The sequence below is a fragment of the Cydia fagiglandana genome, chromosome 8 (genome assembly GCF_963556715.1).
Source record: "Cydia fagiglandana chromosome 8, ilCydFagi1.1, whole genome shotgun sequence".
Classification (NCBI taxonomy): Eukaryota; Metazoa; Arthropoda; class Insecta; order Lepidoptera; family Tortricidae; genus Cydia; species Cydia fagiglandana.
Window position 1 is genome coordinate 9,909,863 of NC_085939.1, and position 24,240 is coordinate 9,934,102.

The following is a 24,240-nucleotide window of genomic DNA, read 5'->3' on the forward strand; positions in this document are numbered from 1 at the left end:
TACGCCTAATAATGTTATGAAATGATGATACTCGTATACATTTTTAGGGTTCCGCAGTTAAAAAGAAACATTTATAGCTTAGTCATGTTGAATATGTACGTCCGTCCAAAGATTAGCTCAGCCACTAGTTAAGTACTAGACAGCTGTAATTTAGAATGAGTAGGGGAGGCCCGGGCATCAAGCATAACATAGGTAAGGTGTTTTTAGGGTTCCGTACCTCAAAAGGAAAAAACGGAACCCTTATAGGATCACTCGTGCGTCTGTCTGTCCGTCCGTCTGTCACAGCCAATTTGCTCCGAAACTACTGGACCAATTTAGTTGAAATTTGGTACACATTGTCGCGTTACGTGCTCTGCCAATGAATTGGTAGAGCACGCAACTGAGCAGCTGGAAGGATGAAGGGTGAAGAAATGAAAAGTAAAGACTCAGGGGTAGGTAACGTTTATTTTTCCAGGTATAAGTGGTGGGTCAATATGGCACGGCTGGGAACTTAAATTGTCCAACAACACCGGGAAGTTGTAGTAGCGTGGTAGCACGGTGCTCCGGGGTGCAGCGCCTGGGAAACGCGTTCCCACGCACAGGCGCGCGGCGTCAAGGAGGGCGCGATCAGGCGCGCGGCGTCGAGGAGGGCGCGCACAGGCGCGCGGCGTCGAGGAGGGCGCGCACAGGCGCGCGGCGTCGAAGAGGGCGCGAACAGGCGCGCGGCGTCGAGGAGGGCGCGCACAGGCGCGCGGCGTCGAGGAGGGCGCGCACAGGCGCGCGGCGTCGAGGAGGGCGCGCACAGGCACGCACAGGCGCGCGGCGTCGAATAGGGCGCACGGCGTCAAGGAGGGCGCGCACAGGCGTTCAGCGAGGGTCACCAAATCAGAGGCTTGTAGTAGATTTGCGTTTGTAATTTATAGTGAAAGTATTTATATAGTAAGTTACGCCAGGAAGAGGAGGGTTTCTTGAAGGTGCGGGGCCTCACTTGGCCCCGCACGGACCCTTAATTTCGAAAATGCTCGGATGAGAGCTGACGAAGAACTGAACAGAATGTCGGTTGTTCCGCTTTTATACCTGATTCTTTAGAACATCTAAAGAATCAGATTTACAAGATTTGAAATTTAAAAATAGTCGAGTACCAGTTATGATTTTACCAAAATTTTGAATAACCTTTGCCGAAAGTATACATACTAGTCTTTTTAGTGGTGAAATCCGAACAGTTGAAAGCCGATTGACGGGTTACGTCAATCATCTTACAAAATGTAAACAATGAAAGAATCCCGAAAAATACAGCGATAATATTAACAAAAATCCCCTAGATTTATATAAAATAGTTGGAAAACCCTAAAGGTATGTATTTAGGTGGCTTAGGGCCGCATTGCATATGAAAAGTTATAAAAATAATAGCCCAAAGTAAGCCAGGCAGAAGTCCCAGTCTTCCCATGCATCCTGAGGGTTGAAAAGGACTTTAAGAGTCTTATTAGAGTCTGTAAATTTCAGATACAATTCAAGAAGTATCATAATGTGATCGGAGCCATAATAAGCAAGTCAGAACGATCGGACTTGGAAAGCTAAATGAAAGAATTAGGATACAATAAACAGAGGAAGGAGGTCATTCCAAGGTAAATGCTACATTACCCCAAAAACCTCGGAAAAAAAAAACTTTGACGTAGTCTTTAAGGCAAAGTTTTTTTTTTTTTGTTTAGAGAGAGAGAGTAAATTAGAGGTTGGGGGAAAGTAGGTAAAGTATGTAAATAAAGTAAGTCAGTTAGTCAGAAGAAGAGTCGAGAGGGAAGGAAAAGCAAGCTCGTAGTGAGTATGAGAAGTAAGGTGAGAGAATGAGTGATAGAATGGAAGAAGAAGATGAAAAGACCGAGGAACTTCTGTGCACTCATACATCACCTATCATAATCACACATTCAAAAATCTCTGTCAAAGGAAGGGGATGTGGTTCACATTCTATGACGCACACTCCTAAGAAGTCCTCGCTATGACCTAGGCTTTTTTATAGAAGGGAGTAGTCAGCCGCTCCACTGGAAAAGGGGTGATGAGATGAAGTGACCTACGGCTTGTTTAGAGAGTTGGCCAACCGCTCTGTTAATATGTACAAGTACCCTAGTCGGTTTAGAGCCGATTAGAGAGTAGGTTTAGAGATCCTACTTAAGTTTGTGGTAGGGGTAGACCTACCACAGTAGAATTAGTGAAGTATTTGACCATAAGGCTTATTTTTTGTCAGAGTTGGCCTACCGCTCTGGATGAAGAAAATAAAAAGAAAGAAAGAAAAGGGGCACCTGGCGGATAAGCCACCCTAAGTAAGATATGGAGAAATATTTACAGGATGAACACACACACACGTAATGGAATACATGGAAAATGAAGATTAATGGAGGATGAAACGAGCTTGGAGAAGGGAGAGGGGAGAAGAAGGAGCCGAGTAGAAGGCTGAAGAAAGAAAAATATGATTAGTAACAAAGTAAAGAACTATAAAAAATACAAGTTATAAATAAATAAAAGTGTTAAAAAAAGAGAGTCTCGCCTAAGTTATTTAGATTAGATGTTAAGGTAAGTGCCATATTGACTAACAGGTAGTAAAAAATAATAATATAGAGTTCTAAAATAAGGCCAGAGGGTTTAAAATTTTAAAACACGGATGTTGTTTTTAATTTAGAATTTTGAAAAAGGTCTGGAAAAATAGCTATTGGGCGCCAAAACTGTCGCGTTACGTGCTCTGCCAATGAATTGGTAGAGCACGCAACTGAGCAGCTGGAAGGATGAAGGGTGAAGAAATGAAAAGTAAAGACTCAGGGGTAGGTAACGTTTATTTTTCCAGGTATAAGTGGTGGGTCAATATGGCACGGCTGGGAACTTAAATTGTCCAACAACACCGGGAAGTTGTAGTAGCGTGGTAGCACGGTGCTCCGGGGTGCAGCGCCTGGGAAACGCGTTCCCACGCACAGGCGCGCGGCGTCAAGGAGGGCGCGATCAGGCGCGCGGCGTCGAGGAGGGCGCGCACAGGCGCGCGGCGTCGAGGAGGGCGCGCACAGGCGCGCGGCGTCGAAGAGGGCGCGAACAGGCGCGCGGCGTCGAGGAGGGCGCGCACAGGCGCGCGGCGTCGAGGAGGGCGCGCACAGGCGCGCGGCGTCGAGGAGGGCGCGCACAGGCCCGCACAGGCGCGCGGCGTCGAATAGGGCGCACGGCGTCAAGGAGGGCGCGCACAGGCGTTCAGCGAGGGTCACCAAATCAGAGGCTTGTAGTAGATTTGCGTTTGTAATTTATAGTGAAAGTATTTATATAGTAAGTTACGCCAGGAAGAGGAGGGTTTCTTGAAGGTGCGGGGCCTCACTTGGCCCCGCACGGACCCTTAATTTCGAAAATGCTCGGATGAGAGCTGACGAAGAACTGAACAGAATGTCGGTTGTTCCGCTTTTATACCTGATTCTTTAGAACATCTAAAGAATCAGATTTACAAGATTTGAAATTTAAAAATAGTCGAGTACCAGTTATGATTTTACCAAAATTTTGAATAACCTTTGCCGAAAGTATACATACTAGTCTTTTTAGTGGTGAAATCCGAACAGTTGAAAGCCGATTGACGGGTTACGTCAATCATCTTACAAAATGTAAAGAATGAAAGAATCCCGAAAAATACAGCGATAATATTAACAAAAATCCCCTAGATTTATATAAAATAGTTGGAAAACCCTAAAGGTATGTATTTAGGTGGCTTAGGGCCGCATTGCATATGAAAAGTTATAAAAATAATAGCCCAAAGTAAGCCAGGCAGAAGTCCCAGTCTTCCCATGCATCCTGAGGGTTGAAAAGGACTTTAAGAGTCTTATTAGAGTCTGTAAATTTCAGATACAATTCAAGAAGTATCATAATGTGATCGGAGCCATAATAAGCAAGTCAGAACGATCGGACTTGGAAAGCTAAATGAAAGAATTAGGATACAATAAACAGAGGAAGGAGGTCATTCCAAGGTAAATGCTACAACATATGTAAGTCCGTGACCCAAAGACGGATATGTAACGTCAACAAATTAATTTTAAACATAGGGGCTACTTTTGGGGGGTAAACCATAAAATTAAAAATCAAAGTTTTGCAAACTATGTCGTGTTACATATCAAACGAAAAAGCTCATTGTGAGAATCTCAAATATATTTTTTTTATAAATTTACGATAAAAATTCTAGAAGTTATTCAAGAAAATAGACAAAAAATGACCATTCCCCCCCCTCTATCTCCGAAACTACTAAGTCTAAAACTCTGAAAAAAATACACAAAATAGTCCTTTTCCTAAAGATGTCAGGAAAACCTATTAGAAATCTAGAGTCAAGCGTGAGTCGGATTTAAGAACAAAAATGCGGTTTAGGTTTTTTAGGGACACAGCCGCAATGGTTTAAGTGAAACGTGATGTATTAGAGTTCTAGATAGCTATTGCGAAGGCCCTAGGCCGAAATCCGCATAAGGCCGAAGACCCGAAGCGTCCCGAAGAGACGTGCCTTTAGCTTCAAGCGTGAGTCGGACTTAAGATAAAAAATGCGACTAAGCTGTATCTGGCACACAGCCGCAATGTTACTTGTAGTACTGATTGATTAGGTTACTAGGTATTGTCACGTGTTTTAAAAAGCACTATACATGGTGGCCAAAAAATAAACTAAGTGTATTTCCGTTGCCGACGTGCAACCCCGAAATCGCAAAGAAAAATTTGGCTGTTTCATACGTTTTGACTGGTCCGTTTTCTATGGGAGGATACATTTCTTTTCGCGATTTCGGGTCCCATAGTAAATGTTGCTCAATAGGTAGGAATAATCCCAATACCTCGCTGGGTACGGGAATGTACTTATTTTTTGGCCACCCTGTAGGTATTATCTCTCTTCGGCCTTCGCTTTTAAAACACTTGCGGAAGTTGTAGGAAGCGCGACCCATTGGACGCTCCGAGTTTCAGCCCTACGCGGAGCTCGGTCTTCAGTCTTCGCATTTAGACACTTGTACTATTGTTCGGCATTTAATTTCCTATCTAGAAGCTACTTTGCATATTTGCAGAGATATAAGCCACCACGCCAGAAAACTTCATGTTACATGTGTTGAAAACTTGATTGACTCATTCGGGTTTTTCAAGGCGTTTCACTCACGTCACGTTACACGTACAAAAAATTTTTTTGAAAATTGTGTGATGTACGGAACCCTTGAAACGCGAGTCCGACTCGCACTTGACCAGTTTTTTTTTTATAATACCGCTAATAGACAGCGCTTAACATTAACCGCCATTTTTGAATCTGATGCTGCTCCCAGCTGCTACTATTTATTTATTATTATTATTATTTGGAGCCTGTCGTGTCCCACTGCTGGGCAAAGGCCTCCCCCCAATTTCTCCACAAATCTCTGTCAAGTGCTATGTCTGGCCACTCCTTTAAGAAGGAGTCTAGTTCATCCCGCCATCGCCGGCAGGGTCAGTCAGGTCCCCGATTTGAGTTTTCGGGCTCCCACTCTGAAGTGATTTTGCCCCACAACTCATTCGGCATTCGGCAGACGTGACCAGCCCAGTCCCATTTTAGCTTGGCCGCCTTCCAAGCTACATCGACGATTTGGGTCTTGGAGCGTAGCGTGGTGTTCCGGACTCGATCCACCAATTTGACGCCTAATATGCTACGCTCCATAACTCGTTGGCAAACCCCGAGTCCGGACTTCTGAGCTTTAGTAAATTTAGAAGAAAAAAAGAAACGGCTTACGAAGCTGCCAGCTCATATTGTATGCTATTGGGTGGCTTAAGACGGTTGGAGCGACTGTTCTTATTTCGCTCAGGGCGATATTTTTTAATGTACCCGTATTTTTCAAATATTAAAATAAGAAAACTTTTTATAAATCTTAGTAAAATGTTACCAATAAAAGTACACATTCAGGTTTCACAACTTAACTACAGGCAAATCGGTACGTCGCAACTAGTTCTGCCATATGGGAAAATAAATTCCCGCATATTACATTGTGAGGGATCCAATAACGGCCTATGTGAAACATCTGCGCGAAGAAATTGATTCACCGCGTTTTCGACAGCCACACTGTGCAGACATCGTAAAGCGCCAATAAATCCAATAATATAAAACGACACTTACGGCGCGATTCGGGAAATGAATTAGACATTCACTAGATATGAAATAGTAACGATACGTGACGTTCCACGGCGAAAAATACCCTATGGCGGTAGGCGCTTACGCGCTATTATTAACGCCGCTCCAATATTATTGCAGCTATAAGGTACCTTTTGCAGTGGAACGTCACATATCGTTACTATTTCATATCTAGTGAATGTCTAATTCATTTCCCGAATCGCACCGTTATGTTAAATAAGTTTTTTTATTGGCATTTTGTATTTTTACTTTCTTAGATCAGTTACCCGTTTAGGTTTATGGTAAAACGTGTGATGTTAAGTATGTTACTAGTGCTAATTACCCGATAACTATTATTAGTTTAATTATCAGCAAACTCTGCTGTTCAGTTGGCATACTGGCTGCTTACACACTTACTAAAAGTGGTGATTGGTCTTAAATCATGTCCTCAACTCTGCCTGCCTGCTGGATAAACACCCTGATTGGTGCTGCGGCAGGGCAGCAGGAGCTCAAGACTTTCCTAAATCACCTAGCTCTCGATTATCATCCTAAAATAAAAAGGCTATACATAATATACATATGTTAAACCTGTAACGATAAAGTTGGTAACAATTGCTTTTAATGAGCCAATAAATGAACAAATCGAAAAAACAACACAATAGATGTTAAATACGTTAATATCGTTATTTGTAATCGATGTCTCAATAACGCTAAGCCGAGCTTATCCTTTAAGAGTCCCTTACAAATTGGACAATTTTAATTAGACACGAGGAGAAAAGGTCCGTTTTAGGGTCTGAAGGCACCTTTATCTTTTTTAAGGGCTGTTAAAAAGATTAATAGAAGGGACGACTAACTCATTGGATTGTATTTAGTAGCCTCTAGGGCTGAATAAAGCAATGTCTTTATTCGTAACGTTTCTGAAGTTAACAGTTACGCTCGATTAGGTATCGCATCGGGTTTCGTTAATGGATATTGGAAGGAACATCTGGGTTGATAATTTGTAGGGTCAGGACGGGTCAGGTGATTAAAAGAAATTAGAATACTTTTTTGACATGTTTGTGAGACAACCATCAGACACAAATTAAGTGTTTGGCAAAATACAAACAATTACAATATTATTACAGATATCGTCTCCGTTGGTTGGGCCACCTTGAGAGAATGGATGAAGATCGGAACGTAAAAACAGCATACCTGGACCGTCCAGCAGGAAGACGTCCTATCGAACGCCCCAGATATCGCTGGTGCGACATGGTGGAGGCGGATCTGCACGAGCTTCGAGTGAATAATTGGCGAGAGCTCGCACAGGACAGAGAAAAATGGCGCTGTCTTGTGTCGGAGGCCACGTATCATTTAGGGTTGCTGAGCCTCGTATCATCTTCGATACTCTTCGTACATGATGTGAACTGCATACCTCCTGCATTATCAAGCCGAATACACCTTCTCACCGTACTGGTCTAACAACAAATTCATTTAGCGTCCCGGCTAGTCGTCTTTTGGATTTTACTCGGTGATCGAATTCTTGCGGCCCGATTCGAACTTTACGATACGTCAATTAACAGATCTAGAAACGATATGGATTAGATGTGTCACTGTCAAAAGTGACGTTTTTGTTTGAGGAAACGTTTTTTTTAATTGAAGAATTTGATTTAATTGACGTATCTTAAATTTCGAATCTGGCAGTATGGTTTAGCCACGATATATACCTATACCTATACCGGGTGTGGCCTGTAACACGAGCAAATAATTAAAACATAGATTGCACTCCTCAAACGGTGACACTTTTGTTCAACAACTTTTAAAAATTATGAAGTATTTAGATTCACTATTTTTCATACAAAATAAATATTATCTTCAATGGACGCCATCGCCACGCCATTTCATTGTGATTGTCGTGATTGACGTTGCTTGTCACGCCTTAGGCATAACAAAATTCGTAATACATTGCGTCTTAGAATAAACTTTAAACTGTATTTAAAATTAAACCACAAGTTATTTTTAAAAGTCGCTGAACAAATGTTGGTTAGTATTAGGAGTACAGCCTACAGTTAAAATTTTTGCTCATATTACAGGCCACACCCGGTATACGTTAGCGCTCGGCTGCCTTTTGAGCGCCATTCGTGCTAATTTGTAGTAAGAGGTTTGAGGTCTTCGGTGTAGATAGGAAACTTCGTTGTACAACCCTAATATTTATCGTTTATTTATAAAGGAAACCTTGTATGTAGACTTATTTTTAAATAGAATGGGAATTAAATATAATACGTTTTTGAGTGTTACAAACTTAAGGATGACTTGCGCTAGACCGGGCCGTGCCTGGTCCGGAGCTTTCGGGGCGCATCGTTTTCTATGGAAAGTACGTGATAGAAAAGTAAGGGCCCGAAGCTCCGGCCCGGCCTAATGTGAGTCATCCTTTAGTCTTATTTTTACCCGTGTCATATATTTACTTACCCCACTCGACCTATGCCAAATACCCACGTACGTTAAAATCACCATGCCAAGTGAATTCGGTATTGTCACTCATTTTATTATACCTTATGCAACATTATTTGCGGTATTTGACGTCTGTCACTCACAACAGCAATACTACGTAAAATGTCTTGCACATCGAAATCACAAAGGAAAACAACAGAACTGCACTGCGAACGTTTACGTTCTACGTCTTTTTTTTTAATTTTAGGGTTGGCCGGACACCACCGTTATGAATCGGTAGTCGTCTAAGTAAATCAATATGAATTTTTCATTTTAGGTCGCAACAAAGCCTTATTAAATTTATTATATTTACTCTAAAATTATAATAATATAATTATAATTTAATTATTGATGAGGAAATGGATATTTCGATGTATGTACTTAAATAAAGTTTCAAATAGATCCCCAGTTAGTTTCAATTTTGACGATAGGTGCGACCTTCTCGGTCGATGTATTAAATGCATTTACCTAGCGGGAAAATCATATAATTCTAGTTTTATTTAAATCTCAAATAAAAATTCATTATACGTCAAAATTCGATACCATCCAATAGTAATCGCTTGCTGTGACAATCGATTTGGGTTAGTTACATCTTTATATACGTCAGTCATAATGTGTCCAAAACCGCAAATAATGATGCATAAGGAAATTGACAGTAACACCGACGGCATCCATGCCGCTACAGTAATGCCGCGGCAGTAGTGCGGTCGAAATACGAGCGTCAGCTTAACAACTGTCATCACTATCGCACCATTTCACCCGTCTAGGTAAATAGACGCACTATTTAATACGGCGGTACCTATGCCTATAATAGTGCCATACGAGTACGCTCTACCTGAACTGATGATCATCAAATCGGTAAGTGGGTAAATACTTAACATATCTTATGTCTTAGGATAAACACAGTGAGACACAAATAAAGTGTTATTTGCAAAATCACTGCAAAGTGAACCCATTTTCTAACAATATGAATGTCTTCATTACTTCCGTCCCCTTGCCGGATCTACGGTCACTGGTTCAGTTTTAATATTTAAGGATTTATGGCCCCGTAAGCGAAGCGAAGGATTCGTGTTGGCTTTTCTGTGCACTGTACAGTGGCGGACAGTGTTGATAATAAAGTTAAAACACATACGTACATTAAAATCAGTGTGGAAAGATAAGTCGGGCCCTGGATCCCTTAAATCCTTAAGCTGGCTCATTTTACTTAAAGGAGACATTCCTTTATTTTTAAAAAGAAACAAAACTGCATTATAAGTATTTTTCTTTTTTTCTTCAATTTGGCTTGTCTAAAAAAAATCTTGAGTACTAAATATTAGATTTTATGGATACTTTGTACGACAGACGAGTGTAATGGTACGTAATATCCACAACATCACAACGCTCGGTCATGACGTTCAACATTACTAACACTCCTCAATCTCCTCATCCTACGGATTTCGCGCGCGGACTGTAGATTCCGAATCAGTGTAATGAATTCTCACTACACCAGTACGGATATGATGGTCGTATTTGTCTATGTGATAAAACGGTGTCCGTCTCTTTCTATCCCGCAGAGTTAAAAAGTGACAGTTGTTTTATCACGTGGATAAATGTGGATAAAGCGATCCATAGTTGGCTTGCAGTATTTTATGATCCAAGCGATTTCATTATAGTTTATTACCTGCCATCACATTTACTCTTTACTCACAAACTCACAAGAATAAAATACTGGTGGTGACGTGGCCCTTTCGGCCACAACACCAATCATTTCCCAAAAAAAATCAGTCGCTGATCACTTTGTCGACCAAACTGTGTAATTAAAAAAAAAAAAAAACTTAGTATCATTGAAGGCAATTGAGGAACAATTTAATGAGATTGAGCAGCTTACCTAGTCAATTCTCGAACTTAATTTAGAAAAAGTAAAGAATCAGGTAATATTTAATCCTGACAATGAATGTACAATTGTACATTACTTAAGACTCTGAAATGACTCTCAACCATTTCACCAACCAGTTTAACGATAACCTAAAGATCACCTACAGCGAACTAGGTTCGAAGTGTTGCCGTCCTGTCATGTCACACCTACGTACAAATGTTCAAGTGGAACAGAGAGGCAACACGTTGAACGTGGTTCGCGATAGGCTTTCAGTAGCTGATACCCTTCATAAGTAGGACACTTATACTGGTTCGCTTGATGGTAAAGCTCTCGTTATGAAGAATAACTGCCTCGGGTTTTATCTGACATGGCTATTGATAGGAGATAAGCTCTTTGATGGATAATGATCTCCAAGTGAACCTACCACAAATACAAAAGTATTTTTGATTTTCATTAAAACTCTTAAAATGCTATGTTATTTTTGATCAATGACAAGATCAAAATAACATAGCATGAAGCAGGATATGTATATGTATGATATTGGATACTCGTGGAGTATGGAATTATGGAAATGTTTATTTAGGTAGGTACCAACATTACATTAAATATTTATAATGGATAATTATGAATAATTAATAAATAGTTATTATAGAACAGTAAATAATATTGCCTAAGTAAATAAGGCCAGTTGCTATAGAATATAAATTATTAGGTTTATTAGGTAACATTAATTTAATTATGGTTTAAGCACAGAATAAATAATAGTACTAGGTACTTACAGAAGACTCACTCTAACAAAACGCGTCTTGCACAGATTACGATCAGCACAGATATGGCCGCTAGGTGGCGACAGCGCCACGCGCTGCTTATGGCAGACCCCAAAATTGGGGCGGAATGGATGTACTTTTAGCTACCTGTAGCAAAGCGACGAAATCGCGGAGTGAGCCACGCCTGGTTTAAGGACTTTCTATAATTTAAATTGCGATTAATATTTTGGTTAGGTACTCTACATTTATTGTAATTATGTTTTACCTCTTTTTAATATTAATCATGATTGCAATTTAGATACAACACACCAAATAAAGACACAATTTAAATTATTTTATACTAAAATTTCTTTGTAATTTTACATGTATGTAAGATGTATGATTATTGGTGCAATAAAGAATATTTACTTACTTACTTACTTATTTTATAAGTACATATAATGCATGCACTTAAACATCCCTGTTGCCGCAATATGCGGCAAGGAAGGAAACGCAAAATGGGAACTGCAAGTGACAGAGTGCCGCTTCCTACCAAATGGCTACCAGTAACATAATGTTCAGAATCCGCCAGCAAAAATATTCAAGATAATATTTATATTGCTATGATAACATTTTTGATCATCTCTATGCATTTAAAAAATAGAAATAGAAAATATATATTTGGCGCAAAAACATACATTAGGTGTTGTACCTAATAACAATAATAACAAGTTAAATAAAGAAACGTATACCTACACCAAATAGAATGCCGCTCAGCATAAGCAGTGTCTGTAAGACACTGAGCTGGTTTTCAGGGCACCCAATTATGACAATTTTTTCAAGCTCCAGCTTTTCGGTAGTGATTCGTTTTCGTTTTGATGCATGTCTCGAACAGCTAAACTGTGGAAGGAATTGTCGCTTACGGTATTTCCGAACTGATCTTAACGTCTGGCATCCTACTTTAAGGTGTCATTCTATGGAAAATTGTCACCGTATGATGAATTGATGATGTCAATATTGCGGTTTGTTTACATAGTTAACATGTTCCAAAGAATGACACTTTCCAACCCCTTGGGTGTTGCGAGTATCCAATAGTATCCGTTTACCTTCCCGCGATTTGTCTGCTAGTTTGCCTCCTATATTATTTAAAAAACAGTACCGTGTCAAAGCTTAGCATTTCTACTAAACAGTGATCTGCTTTAACTAAATATTGTTGTTGTATCTTGAAAGACTTGTAGACCTAGCCTAGCGGCCTAGTGGAACTTCAAAACATTTACGCGGAGCGAACGGACTAAGCTTTGAGTACTTTACAATTTAAGTTTGCCATTCTTCTTTCTCGCCAGGCATTCTTGCTGCTAACGGACGTAACTTACAATAATTAAATGCTTCTACACTATCATTCCTTTATATTTGTATGTTATATTGTAATTCTTTTCTCAGCTACCGCCATTCTCAGGTTTCACAAACCACTGTTATAAAATACATTGCTCTCGCCAGTCAATAATGTGCAACGAGATTTCGCAAGAATACGGGCAAAATCCTTTTTGTCCGAGGTGAACAGGAAACGGTTTAAAACGTCTTATTGTGTCTTACGGCGAGTTCCCTTATCTCCAAGCAAACTTAAATTTATGTTTTCCTAGAGGCTTTGAAAATACAACGTGAAAAGTTTTAAATTTTGTGTAAAATGTTGAAAGGCACTGATAAAGATATGACTTACGTTTTTTCATTTAATGAAATGATTTACGACTATTCACCTTTTGAGATGGACTGAGTAAGATACTCGTATATCAATGTCAATTAAACTGCTAGGCAGGTGGGTATTTTATGGCAGGCTTATTTTGATTTAATCATCACGCAAACTTTAATTATACTGTTACCACAATTATAGTATAGCTACGTAAGTATTTCACTGGCTCACATAACTCGTATTTAGATTAAAATTGAGATTTTTTTATTGAATAGCAGATAGAAACGTTGGCTTGTAAAAACCCGACCAAATGTGTCTCGAACTACGGTCCGATCCGAGCATTATGCAGGCATAATGAAGGGTTCCATACGGTACGTAAACTAAAGCACGATAAAAATATAGAAGCAACACGGCGTCTCATCGTGGCATTTCTTTTTGATAAGAAATATATTTATAAGGCAGAGAAAATATACTTCCTACCTAATTTTGAACTTTATTTCAAAGTAATAGAGTTCAATTTTGAATAATTTCTGGGACTTTTATAAAGGGATAAAATAATATTCGTTGAAAATAATAATTTAGCGTTATTTTTTAATTGTTTCATTGTTTTTGTTCGCCCTGACAGTAATACTGTTTTTCACGCACATTAGGCTGTATAGACGGTAGTGCCCCTGTCGAGATGAGCCAAGCGAAGCGCAAAGGCTACCTACCTTTTCTCACAGCTAAGCGCTTCGTCGTTTGAACCCTCTTAACTTGGGTTTGGATTAAACCAGATAAACAAAATTCTTGAGATATGATGTCATTATCGGACTTATTAAACACGCAAAGTTTCAATTGCAGGTCTTAAAGTAAGTAAACATTTTGTTGTGATATCTAAAAAACCTCGATTTCGTCACTGACTCACCAAAGTAAGAAAGCCCATGATGTCAGAGGACCATGAAACGCCAGTTCCTTCATTTTTAGGGTTCCGTACCTCAAAAGGAAAAAACGGAACCCTTATAGGATCACTCGTGCGTCTGTCTGTCCGTCCGTCTGTCACAGCCAATTTGCTCCGAAACTACTGGACCAATTTAGTTGAAATTTGGTACACATATGTAAGTCCGTGACCCAAAGACGGATATGTAACGTCAACAAATGAATTTAAAACATAGGGGCTACTTTTGGGGGGTAAACCATAAAATTAAAAATCAAAGTTTTGCAAACTATGTCGTGTTACATATCAAACGAAAGAGCTCATTGTGAGAATCTCAAATATATTTTTTTTATAAATTTACGATAAAAATTCTAGAAGTTATTCAAGAAAATAGACAAAAAATGACCATTCCCCCCCCTCTATCTCCGAAACTACTAAGTCTAAAACTCTGAAAAAAATACACAAAATAGTCCTTTTCCTAAAGATGTCAGAAAAACCTATTAGAAATCTAGAGTCAAGCGTGAGTCGGATTTAAGAACAAAAATGCGGTTTAGGTTTTTTAGGGACACAGCCGCAATGGTTTAAGTGAAACGTGATGTATTAGAGTTCTAGACAGCTATTGCGAAGGCCCTAGGCCGAAATCCGCATAAGGCCGAAGACCCGAAGCGTCCCGAAGAGACGTGCCTTTAGCTTCAAGCGTGAGTCGGACTTAAGATAAAAATGCGACTAAGCTGTATCTGGCACACAGCCGCAATGTTACTTGTAGTACTGATTGATTAGGTTACTAGGTATTGTCACGTGTTTTAAAAAGCACTATACATGGTGGCCAAAAAATAAACTAAGTGTATTTCCGTTGCCGACGTGCAACCCCGAAATCGCAAAGAAAAATTTGGCTGTTTCATACGTTTTGACTGGTCCGTTTTTTATGGGAGGATACATTTCTTTTCGCGATTTCGGGTCCCATAGTAAATGTTGCTCAATAGGTAGGTATAATCCCAATACCTCCCTGGTTACGGGAATGTACTTATTTTTTGGCCACCCTGTAGGTATTATCTCTCTTCGGCCTTCGCTTTTAGAACACTTGCGGAAGTTGTAGGAAGCGCGACCCATTGGACGCTCCGAGTTTCAGCCCTACGCGGAGCTCGGTCTTCAGTCTTCGCATTTAGACACTTGTACTATTGTTCGGCATTTAATTTCCTATCTAGAAGCTACTTTGCATATTTGCAGAGATATAAGCCACCACGCCAGAAAACTTCATGTTACATGTGTTGAAAACTTGATTGACTCATTCGGGTTTTTCAAGGCGTTTCACTCACGTCACGTTACACGTACAAAATTTTTTTTTTAAATTGTGTGATGTACGGAACCCTTGAAACGCGAGTCCGACTCGCACTTGACCAGTTTTTTTTTTATACGAAATCTTACTCTAGGTAAATATCTAGGTAATTACAAGAACATTTTTAACGTGAATTAATTAATTCACGTTAAAAATAATTATACCTTCAGGATTGGAACATTAATTAAAACGAAACGCTCAGTAAACAAAAATATTTTTACATTACCTACTAACAAAATGCAAACAAAAAACTACCTACTGATAAATATTCTATTAAAAACCTTTCATAAAATAATTCCCGTCTACCATCCATAACATCCGAAACAGCCAATGGAAATTCAGATAAAGGCCGAGCCACACCGGCTTGCGTGTGCGTGACGTGCGCGTGTGCGTGCGCTAAAATGTTGGAGCCGCACACGCACACGTCACGCAAGCGGTGTGCCATCTCTCATAATGATCTGTATACTACAATGCCGCACGCGCACGTGCACGTCGCGTACACGCAGCCGGTGTGCACAGGCCTTTAATTTCGAATTTCTTGCGTGAATATACGGTTTTGTACTGACTGGGACGTCTGTAATACGTAGTGGCGCAAAGTTTCATTAGGTGGTTACTTATTATATCACACTCGCACACTCACTCCTCTGGCGCAGCGACCGAAAGTGTGTCTTGTCTTGTCCTCCAACACGGTTGCTCGCCACTGATCCCGGTCCTGTGCCGTTTCTCGCCAGTTCTCAACCCGGAGCTCGCGCACATCCACCCATCGATACCTAGGTCGACCGACCGGGCGGCGTCCTATCGGTTTTCCCTCAAACGCTCTTTTCACCGCCCGATCACCTCCCATTCGCTCAAGATGGCCGAGCCACCGAAGCCTTTGCGCCTTTGTCACACCAATGATGTTTGGTTCAGCAGCTAGTTCTTCAACTTCGGCTTTCTTTCGGATTCTCCAGCTGCCATCGGGTCTCTGCGTTGGGCCGAGGATTTAATTACTATAATGACTTATTATACTACTTACTACTTACTTACTTATTATTATAATGTAATTTATTATATCGACGCTCGACCAAAACATAACTATTGAACACTACGAAAATTTGAGACATATTTTTCAAGCATATTATTCTTCTGTACAAGAGAGATGAAACAAAAATTTATATAAGGGGCTAAAATCTATTAAAGAACTCTATGAGAACGAAGTAGTGGGCTGAGGTAACAAAGCTAGAGGCGTGGGTAACACAAAAACAACAACATTACTTTTGATAGGTATTTTGAACCGTGTTTACGTTGCGTGTAATAATATTACAGCAGAATATGTGGGCGTTGGTTCCGTAGGCGTAGCGTAGGTGCTCTCTTAGGGCCGGTACAGACAGACTGCCACTTGTATCGGAATTGGGAACTCGCCGACTGTTGCAGTTGGCGTGCAGTCGGCGTTCAGTTCCCATATAAATTGCAGTTGGGTTATAATCCGTCTGTATCGGCCCTTAGAGGGGGGCGCCCTTTTTTTTTCGTAAGAGACGGTACATAGGTACGGGGACGGTAGGTAGGTATTCAAATAGGACTGCCAAACTGCGAAACAGTTTGAACGTGGCAGGGGATGGCTTTAAAAATGATTAATTTCTACCATGGTAAAAAACTTACCACACTGACTTACCATATTTCAATATCTCATTTACGAAAAAATAATGTTGCTCAATATATTTTTAGTATGACTGTCGCCGGTGTCATGAATATGCAATACATGCAAGTGGGGATGCTGTGATGTAGCATAATTTTACTAGCGTACCGACAGACTAGCGAGATATCGCGATGTGTATTTATGTAAGTAATCCATAATCTTATTTATTATTAAAATTAGATCTTGGATTTATATCTTAGCTTAGCAATAAACGGTCAGCAGACTGGAAATAATTTAATGATTGTCGGCACGGTATTCGGGCATGAAGTTATGTGTACTGTAGGTAGTCTACTTATGTAGGTATGTGTTATGGAGGTAACACTGTGTTATGGAGAGACTTACCCCCTTATTCATAAAACTTTACTACTCTAAATTAGTTGAAGTATCCCTTTCTTACAAATACATAAGTCAAAATGACAGATAAAGACAAAGGATTGTTAGCTAATTGAGGTTTGTAGCGCGTTTATGAGAAGACCCATGTTTTTTGTAAAATAAATGTCTAATGCTCCATAGCTGTAGTCATTTAAAAGATTGAAATTCCAGCCTCTTAGATCATGCCACTTGCACCATCCCACTAACCCGGGGTTTAGCGGTTAAACCTTAGTGTCAAATTGTACTAGTAAATATGATAACTCCAGGTTTAATCAGTTAACCCCGAATAAGTGGGATGGTGCATGTCGCGCATACCTATAGAATAATAGGTAAGTACCTATACCATTTCGTTCAAACATACCGCGCGAGCATTCTACAAATAATAAGTACCTATCATTCCAATTTAAAACAGACTAAATTTGAACCCGACGGATGCATCCAATCAGTTTTACATACCTACGTCCATTATTTCGCGTAAGAGTAACTTTAAAATTCAGTAGCTACAAGTAAACAAAATATTACGAGTATGAAGCTTGTGCTTTTACCTACTTTTGTGCCGTTCATTTGTTTTCTAATCTCATGTTTCCCTGGGTCTCTGAAAGTCGGATTCATTTTGTAAGCCGTTATTATTCAGTGTATGTATATAACATGTATATGTCGGCGGCCGATCGTAAGTCGTGAAACGTGAAAATCTTTGACTCGTTCCCTGAGTCGACGGAGCCCCGCTAGGCGGGCTCCTATTTCTGGACAGTTTGCCCTTCGGGCATCTGTAGCAGCCTAACGAGCCTATCCTACCTATGTATTGGATTAATGAGACTATCGTCAAAACTTTACATAGGAAAATTACAATCTGCCTGATCTTACGATCGGCCGCCGACATATACATTGGCAACGTATATTTCCGTTCCCGGCAGGTATGTACGGCGGTAGTTAAATAATACAGATTTTCTGAAAGCACTTTTCGTATGCGAATTTTGGGTAAACATCGAGATTTTTTATGTCTATGTGTATAAAATGTTTCACTGATTGCATTTATGAAGACGTATCTAAATGTATACATCTCAAAATCTTCTAATATACAACTTTTTCGTTAACAGCACTACTAATTTTATACAGGGTAATATGATACTTAGGGCATACTGAAAATTCCTGGACTGGCCACTTAGAAAAAGTACCTAAGTCGTCTCATATATCAGAATCCAGAAACTTTCAGTTTTGCCCACGTCTGTATACAAAATTACGCGCTGTATTAATAAAATGATTAACCACAATAGTAACTACATTTTTTTGTAAGCTTTATTATAAAATTTATAAGCATACAAAGATAAACACGTGGACCTAAAAAAAAACGTTTCTATACCACTGTATTTATTCAGAAACTTCAGGCATTTAGGTGCGCTCCAACCTATAGAATATAAAAACAGCACTTCTGCGAAGCCGTTACAAATACAACGATAAAAATATTTTTTTAAATTAAAGCATCGTTCCCAGAAAAATAATAGCAGTCGAACAAGAAACATAAAACCGCGTGGGGTCTACATAAATAAGACGAAATTCCCCTACTGGGCATTAGACGGTGAAAAATGTCCAGGCGTCGAATCATAAAGCTAGCTCAGATTTATACAGAGCCAAATAATACCAATAATGCCTGGGCTGAGATTTAGGAACCAGTATGATGAAGGCGAGACTACAGTGGCATTCTCTAATAGTTTTTTTTATCAGCTATGTTTTGTGTTATGTTATGTGTATGTTTATGCTATCAGCTATGTCTTTTAATGTTTAATGACGGGCGACAGAGAGGTGTGGAAGAAAAAGACATGCTGCGCCGACCCCAAGTGAATGGGATAAGGGCAAGAGAATGATGATGATGCAAAACCCGTAGTTTTTGAATAGTAAGCAAATAGTGATGATTATGCTTGCTTGTCTTTTTCTTTATGCCTTCGACTTTTCCTTGCACTACACGTCGTTCCGCAGATGTATCGTCTCGACGTGTAATATGTCCAAAGAAAGTGAGAATACGACACTGGTCGATGGAAGAAAGACGCTGTTTAATACCAAGTTCCTCGAGTATTGAGACGTTGGTTCGGAACTGTGCCTGCTTGCATGTCACAATCCGCATTTGATTTGTCCAGCACACATACTACAGGGTTTATTTCCCTTCAAACTGTTTCAAGGAATCTAACCGAGGACTTAAAAACAGTATTAATTGGAATCAATACAATAAAAACATACTGAAAGGTAAATAAACATTCATCTACATTTCCTTTTATAACTTTAAAAGGGAAACATCCAACACATTTAGTCTTGTCTATTATTTTTTCCACTTATATCCAGATTAACGTCTCGGTTCCCGCCTACCGAGCATTTGTCATCTTAATAGCACTGCGAAACAGTCGGCCGTAATAAAATTATACTAGAAAACATCGGGGGAATTAAATTCACCAGTCTCCTTTTAGTTGATGTAAACTGTCGAGATGAAAAAGTATCATAAAGTATTCTTAACAATTTTATTTAAAAAAATATGTGTTCTTTTACGGTTTGTTTTTGTTTTAACAAGGCGAACGGGAAACATTTGACGGTTACATATCAGTATACCTGAAACCGATTTACCACCTATGCTCGATTGATAAAAAAAAACTATGATGGAAATTAAAAGTGAAGAGACATCACCTGCTTAAACGCTGCAGCAGTAATGTTGCAAAAGTAATTAATGATGTAGAACCTCGATAAGACAAAATTCTTGTTAACATGAAATTGCAAAGCCCAAACACTCCATATTATTTACATACTCTAAATATTTAACCTGTAACCAAAGATTCCCTTCACACTATTTCAGTACAAATTTTACTTCCATAACTTTACTCCAAAAATTGAATTTTCACTTTTTGGCGTTTCGTTTAAGATCCATATATATTTAACTGAGGTTCCACTGTAGTTACCTAAATACTATAAACAGCAAAATTAAGAAAATCCGTCCACTTATCATGTTGTAAAATTTAGCAGTTCGTAGCAGAAGTAACTGATCAGAGGGAACAAACGATTGGCATCTTGGCTTGGCCCCCGGATAAGTGTTCAAAATGATCGAAACACATACAAGTATGTTACACATTAAGGTAAAGTTTCAATTGCGATTATATCAGAATAACTGCTCCAGTATAACCAGTATTGCGTTGCAGCACTGTTGTCATCCAAATAGGACCTTTAGGAGGTTACGCGTGTGTAAATAATTTTATCTTATTTTTATTTACAATGATTTGTTTATTTATTTTTCCGGTGAAAGTACTCAATAAACTCAATTCATTCACCACAATACCTAATTTAGAAAATATATTTATTTTACCTTCAATATCCTTCACGCTTTCGTGAACAAAATGAAGATTTCTTTATGAAATATAAACAGAAGCTCGCTGTGTTTATGCATATTAAGGAGATCCGAATAAACATTGAGAAATAATCAGCAATGATCCAATAAAACCATCGCACGACGTAAGCGAGGTATTAGGAGCGCTTAGTACCAAGGCAGGGAGAATAATCTGTAACATGTATAAAGAAAAAGATTCTGCAATTTTGTCAAATAAAATGAGAGAGCTTCCTTAATACGCCTAATAATGTTATGAAATGATGATACTCGTATACATTTTTAGGGTTCCGCAGTTAAAAAGAAACATTTATAGCTTAGTCATGTTGAATATGTACGTCCGTCCAAAGATTAGCTCAGCCACTAGTTAAGTACTAGACAGCTGTAATTTAGAATGAGTAGGGGAGGCCCGGGCATCAAGCATAACATAGGTAAGGTGTTTTTAGGGTTCCGTACCTCAAAAGGAAAAAACGGAACCCTTATAGGATCACTCGTGCGTCTGTCTGTCCGTCCGTCTGTCACAGCCAATTTGCTCCGAAACTACTGGACCAATTTAGTTGAAATTTGGTACACATTGTCGCGTTACGTGCTCTGCCAATGAATTGGTAGAGCACGCAACTGAGCAGCTGGAAGGATGAAGGGTGAAGAAATGAAAAGTAAAGACTCAGGGGTAGGTAACGTTTATTTTTCCAGGTATAAGTGGTGGGTCAATATGGCACGGCTGGGAACTTAAATTGTCCAACAACACCGGGAAGTTGTAGTAGCGTGGTAGCACGGTGCTCCGGGGTGCAGCGCCTGGGAAACGCGTTCCCACGCACAGGCGCGCGGCGTCAAGGAGGGCGCGATCAGGCGCGCGGCGTCGAGGAGGGCGCGCACAGGCGCGCGGCGTCGAGGAGGGCGCGCACAGGCGCGCGGCGTCGAAGAGGGCGCGAACAGGCGCGCGGCGTCGAGGAGGGCGCGCACAGGCGCGCGGCGTCGAGGAGGGCGCGCACAGGCGCGCGGCGTCGAGGAGGGCGCGCACAGGCACGCACAGGCGCGCGGCGTCGAATAGGGCGCACGGCGTCAAGGAGGGCGCGCACAGGCGTTCAGCGAGGGTCACCAAATCAGAGGCTTGTAGTAGATTTGCGTTTGTAATTTATAGTGAAAGTATTTATATAGTAAGTTACGCCAGGAAGAGGAGGGTTTCTTGAAGGTGCGGGGCCTCACTTGGCCCCGCACGGACCCTTAATTTCGAAAATGCTCGGATGAGAGCTGACGAAGAACTGAACAGAATGTCGGTTGTTCCGCTTTTATACCTGATTCTTTAGAACATCTAAAGAATCAGATTTACAAGATTTGAAATTTAAAAATAGTCGAGTACCAGTTATGATTTTACCAAAATTTTGAATAACCTTTGCCGAAAGTATACATACTAGTCTTTTTAGTGGTGAAATCCGAACAGTTGAAAGCCGATTGACGGGTTACGTCAATCATCTTACAAAATGTAAACAATGAAAGAATCCCGAAAAATACAGCGATAATATTAACAAAAATCCCCTAGATTTATATAAAATAGTTGGAAAACCCTAAAGGTATGTATTTAGGTGGCTTAGGGCCGCATTGCATATGAAAAGTTATAAAAATAATAGCCCAAAGTAAGCCAGGCAGAAGTCCCAGTCTTCCCATGCATCCTGAGGGTTGAAAAGGACTTTAAGAGTCTTATTAGAGTCTGTAAATTTCAGATACAATTCAAGAAGTATCATAATGTGATCGGAGCCATAATAAGCAAGTCAGAACGATCGGACTTGGAAAGCTAAATGAAAGAATTAGGATACAATAAACAGAGGAAGGAGGTCATTCCAAGGTAAATGCTACATTACCCCAAAAACCTCGGAAAAAAAAAACTTTGACGTAGTCTTTAAGGCAAAGTTTTTTTTTTTTTGTTTAGAGAGAGAGAGTAAATTAGAGGTTGGGGGAAAGTAGGTAAAGTATGTAAATAAAGTAAGTCAGTTAGTCAGAAGAAGAGTCGAGAGGGAAGGAAAAGCAAGCTCGTAGTGAGTATGAGAAGTAAGGTGAGAGAATGAGTGATAGAATGGAAGAAGAAGATGAAAAGACCGAGGAACTTCTGTGCACTCATACATCACCTATCATAATCACACATTCAAAAATCTCTGTCAAAGGAAGGGGATGTGGTTCACATTCTATGACGCACACTCCTAAGAAGTCCTCGCTATGACCTAGGCTTTTTTATAGAAGGGAGTAGTCAGCCGCTCCACTGGAAAAGGGGTGATGAGATGAAGTGACCTACGGCTTGTTTAGAGAGTTGGCCAACCGCTCTGTTAATATGTACAAGTACCCTAGTCGGTTTAGAGCCGATTAGAGAGTAGGTTTAGAGATCCTACTTAAGTTTGTGGTAGGGGTAGACCTACCACAGTAGAATTAGTGAAGTATTTGACCATAAGGCTTATTTTTTGTCAGAGTTGGCCTACCGCTCTGGATGAAGAAAATAAAAAGAAAGAAAGAAAAGGGGCACCTGGCGGATAAGCCACCCTAAGTAAGATATGGAGAAATATTTACAGGATGAACACACACACACGTAATGGAATACATGGAAAATGAAGATTAATGGAGGATGAAACGAGCTTGGAGAAGGGAGAGGGGAGAAGAAGGAGCCGAGTAGAAGGCTGAAGAAAGAAAAATATGATTAGTAACAAAGTAAAGAACTATAAAAAATACAAGTTATAAATAAATAAAAGTGTTAAAAAAAGAGAGTCTCGCCTAAGTTATTTAGATTAGATGTTAAGGTAAGTGCCATATTGACTAACAGGTAGTAAAAAATAATAATATAGAGTTCTAAAATAAGGCCAGAGGGTTTAAAATTTTAAAACACGGATGTTGTTTTTAATTTAGAATTTTGAAAAAGGTCTGGAAAAATAGCTATTGGGCGCCAAAACTGTCGCGTTACGTGCTCTGCCAATGAATTGGTAGAGCACGCAACTGAGCAGCTGGAAGGATGAAGGGTGAAGAAATGAAAAGTAAAGACTCAGGGGTAGGTAACGTTTATTTTTCCAGGTATAAGTGGTGGGTCAATATGGCACGGCTGGGAACTTAAATTGTCCAACAACACCGGGAAGTTGTAGTAGCGTGGTAGCACGGTGCTCCGGGGTGCAGCGCCTGGGAAACGCGTTCCCACGCACAGGCGCGCGGCGTCAAGGAGGGCGCGATCAGGCGCGCGGCGTCGAGGAGGGCGCGCACAGGCGCGCGGCGTCGAGGAGGGCGCGCACAGGCGCGCGGCGTCGAAGAGGGCGCGAACAGGCGCGCGGCGTCGAGGAGGGCGCGCACAGGCGCGCGGCGTCGAGGAGGGCGCGCACAGGCGCGCGGCGTCGAGGAGGGCGCGCACAGGCCCGCACAGGCGCGCGGCGTCGAATAGGGCGCACGGCGTCAAGGAGGGCGCGCACAGGCGTTCAGCGAGGGTCACCAAATCAGAGGCTTGTAGTAGATTTGCGTTTGTAATTTATAGTGAAAGTATTTATATAGTAAGTTACGCCAGGAAGAGGAGGGTTTCTTGAAGGTGCGGGGCCTCACTTGGCCCCGCACGGACCCTTAATTTCGAAAATGCTCGGATGAGAGCTGACGAAGAACTGAACAGAATGTCGGTTGTTCCGCTTTTATACCTGATTCTTTAGAACATCTAAAGAATCAGATTTACAAGATTTGAAATTTAAAAATAGTCGAGTACCAGTTATGATTTTACCAAAATTTTGA

The 24,240-nt window shown here is 40.4% G+C and overlaps 2 long non-coding RNA genes across 2 annotated transcripts; both read left to right on the top strand.

The window, feature by feature from the left end:
* The first annotated feature begins 845 nt into the window (after positions 1-845).
* On the top strand, positions 846-2,509 carry LOC134667030 (uncharacterized). Its single transcript, XR_010098580.1, has 2 exons — positions 846-1,604; positions 2,219-2,509. It is a non-coding gene; the product is annotated as an uncharacterized LOC134667030 (long non-coding RNA).
* Positions 2,510-21,580: 19,071 nt separating this feature from the next.
* On the top strand, positions 21,581-23,244 carry LOC134667031 (uncharacterized). The gene is made up of 2 exons (XR_010098581.1): positions 21,581-22,339; positions 22,954-23,244. It is a non-coding gene; the product is annotated as an uncharacterized LOC134667031 (long non-coding RNA).
* The last annotated feature ends 996 nt before the right edge of the window (positions 23,245-24,240 follow it).